Source organism: Dendrobium catenatum, unplaced genomic scaffold (assembly GCF_001605985.2).
Source record: "Dendrobium catenatum unplaced genomic scaffold, ASM160598v2 fragScaff_scaffold_621, whole genome shotgun sequence".
Lineage (NCBI taxonomy): Eukaryota > Viridiplantae > Streptophyta > Magnoliopsida > Asparagales > Orchidaceae > Dendrobium > Dendrobium catenatum.
In genome coordinates this window covers 17324756-17328048 of record NW_021319083.1, presented here as the reverse complement: position 1 = coordinate 17328048, position 3293 = coordinate 17324756, and the positions used below count along the sequence as shown (strand labels likewise).

Below are 3293 nucleotides of genomic sequence, written 5' to 3'. Positions count from 1 at the left end.
ATTTTTAAAATAATAAAAAAATTATTTTTAAAATAATAAAAAATTATTTTTAAAATAATAAAAAAATTATTCTAAATAAAATATTATTTTTACCTGCCAAATTAATAAAAAATTTGATATTGTCCCATCCCATGAAAATGGCGAAAGCAGTCGTTGCCTCTTTTATCTTTTAAAATATAAACTTACAGAACAAGCTGTCAAGCAGAGTAAGCATTTTATCGTGATATATTTTTAGCGGCCGTTTCTGCAGTTGAAAATCTCGTCGTTAGTACAAAGCATTAAAAAACATTATATCGTAATATTTTAGCGGCAGTTTTGTAGCCGAAAATATCGTCGTTGAAAACGAGAAGAACAAATTAAGCTCGAGGGCCCAACCGGGTTCGAACCGGTGACCTATTGATCTGCAGTCAATTGCTCTACCACTGAGCTATGGACCCGCTTGTTAATTTTTAGATGAACAGTTTCTATATAATAAGTTAATTAGCCTAAATTAATGTCCTTTTCCGCTTTCTTCATTTCATTTTTCTTACAAAATGTGATAATTATTATCCATTATTCTATTTCTCATTCAAACTCGAATAATAAGTCAAGAAATGTGTTCATAATTTTTCATTTTACAACTGTTGCGTCATGTAGTATTCGCGGTAGTAGAAAAATAAATAGGAGAGAGTGTGTAATATTCATAATAGACGTTAGAGTTTTTACATGGAAAACCCCTAAAAATAAGAAAAAACCATGGGGTCTGAACCAGTTTGAATGAATCCACTAGTATTTGCAGTCGATTACAAATGAAGCCCTTCCTTGGGAGAAGGCCTTAGCTTGATGATACAAATGTACATCATACAGAGCACATTACATGGTGGGAGTTACAATATAGACATGTTTGATTGGTCGGCACGACCATAGTCGATAGGATGGAGACCGGAAAGACCATTGTCTGGTGATGGAGGTTGGAAGGACCGTAGTCGGTAGGAGACTAGGGTCAGAAAGATCGTTGTCAAGTGATGGAGGTCGGATGGACCATAGTAGGTGACGGAGGTCAGAAGGATTGTAGTCGGTAGAAGACTATGGTCAGAAAGACCGTTGCCTGGTCATGGAGGTCGGCAGTATTATGGGAGAACTCTGAGCATCAAGTGGTGGCCTGATGGAGCTCAAGGCCGCAAGTAGTGGTCCGGCGAAAATCCGGGCCTCAGGTGATGTTCTGGTGGAGCACAGGATCTCAAGTGGTGGTCCGGCAGAAGTCCAGGCCTCAGATGATGTTCTGGTGGAGCACAGGGCCTCAAGTGATGGCTCGGCGGAAGTTCGAGCCTTAAGTGGTGGCATGGTGAAGCATAGGGTCTCAAGTGGTGGTCCGGTGGAAGTCTGGGCCTCATGTGGTGGTCCGGTGGAGTCCGGACCTTAGGTCGTGGCTTGTTGGAGCATAAGGCCTTAAGCAGTGGTCTGGTGGAAGTCCAGGCCTTTGGTGGTAGTCCAGTAGAAGTCCGAATGTCAGGTGGTGCCCTGGTAGAGCTTGGGGCCTTAAGTGGTGGCCCAACATAAGTTTGAGCCTCAAGTGATGGCTTGGTGGAGCACAAGACCTCAAGTAGTGGTCCGATAGAGCAACGGCACCAGGCGGTGGTCCGGCGGAGGTGAGGGCCTCAAGTGGTGGTCCGGTAGAGGTGAGGGCCTCAAGTGGTGGTCCAGCGGAGCAACGGCGTCAGGCGGTGGTCCGGCGGATGTGAGGACCTCAAGTGGTGGTCCGGCGGAGCAACGGCGTCTGGTGGTGGTCCGCCGAAGGTGAGGGCCTCAAGTGGTGGTCCGGCGGAGCAACGGCATCAGGCGGTGGTCCGGCAAAGGCGAGGGCCGTAGGTGGTGGTCTGGCGAAGCTCTAGCGGTGGTCCGGCGAAACTCCAGCGGAGGTCGAGGAGGAGCTTCTTCCTTCTCTTCCTTCCCTTCTCTTCTTCTCTTCTTGCTTGGATCCTTTTTATGAGAAATGATGGGTCTATTTAAAGATTTCTGGAGTGGCATGGCCCGTAAATAGGTGAGAGATCAAGGGTAAATGGGGAGTGGTTGGATTGACGGCCGATATTGAATCCTTTGATCATGGACTGTTCGTGAAGCATTTGGAGGCCTTAATGATTTCGAAATTTAGTGTTCTTAGGTTCTTTGGATTCGTCTCATCGAGCAGCTCGATTTGACTATAAGCTCGTCATATTTGGAAACCATTTGGTAACTTAAATTGTGGTTTGAACCTTCCAACAGTGCTTCGGGTCCTTGATTTGGACCCATTTGGGCTAGGATTGGGTTGAATTTTGTGTCGTTGGGTTCGTATTTCCGAGACGCTCAGTTCGACTGTAATTTTACTGAAATCAGAGTTGAGATGATTTCTGAATTAATTTTTGAAGTTTCCAACTCGATTTTGCATTGAGATTCATGCCCGATCAAGATAATTTTTTGATGACGTATCAACAACATTTATAATTTTTTAACTACAATAAAATCTTAATGCGCAGAATTTTAGCTAATTTTGTTCCGTTCATATTATCATGTTAAATAATAAAATTTCATATGCAAAAAATTTTCTATTCAACTTTTCTTTCTAGATATAGAGCATAGGTTACTTAAAACAATCATAATATTTTTGTAACAAAAATAAGGGATGAAAAGTCATGAAACAACCTCTCTCTCTCTCTCTCCTCTAGGGGGGTTGTTGAATGATGAGGACATATATACATGGCCAAATTTTCAGAAGCAGCAGGTTTGATAGTTTTTTTATGGGAAACAGCGTGCAGAAGGATAAATTTAAGAAAGAGCTAAGACGCCAAATAGTTTGGCGTACTCCAGAATCTGCGATTGTGTTCAGCGCATGCATTCCGCATTCATAGAATGCGCCGAACGGTTCAGCGCATTTCAGAATGCGTGGAACTGTTCAGCGCATTCTATGAAATTCTTTTTATGACTTTTGCGCAGTTGGCTGTTGTGACATCCTAGCATACAATCATTTTGCTGTTGTGAAATTCCGTGCATTCCTGTTCGATAGAAAATAAAAAAAATTGGGTCTTAGAAATTTATTTATTTTTTACTTTATTAATCTATTTTTCATTTTTAATTTTAAGTATATATTTGTCAATTAATAAATTTATTTATCTTATTTAAATAATTTATTTTATTACTTATGGGATGAAATCGATCGACTAATGTGACAGAAAATTCTATTTTTATACATTCATAGAACTGAAAATTAAATATAAAAAGTTTTGCTAAAATTCTCAAATTAAATTTGTATAAAACTGATTTGAACAAATTTTAGATAA

The 3293-nt window shown here is 40.8% G+C and overlaps 1 non-coding gene across 1 annotated transcript; it reads right to left on the bottom strand.

Moving 5' to 3' along the window:
• Nucleotides 1-365: 365 nt before the first annotated feature.
• On the bottom strand, nt 366-437 carry TRNAC-GCA. The gene has a single exon. It is a non-coding gene; the product is annotated as a tRNA-Cys (tRNA).
• Nucleotides 438-3293: the final 2856 nt, after the last annotated feature.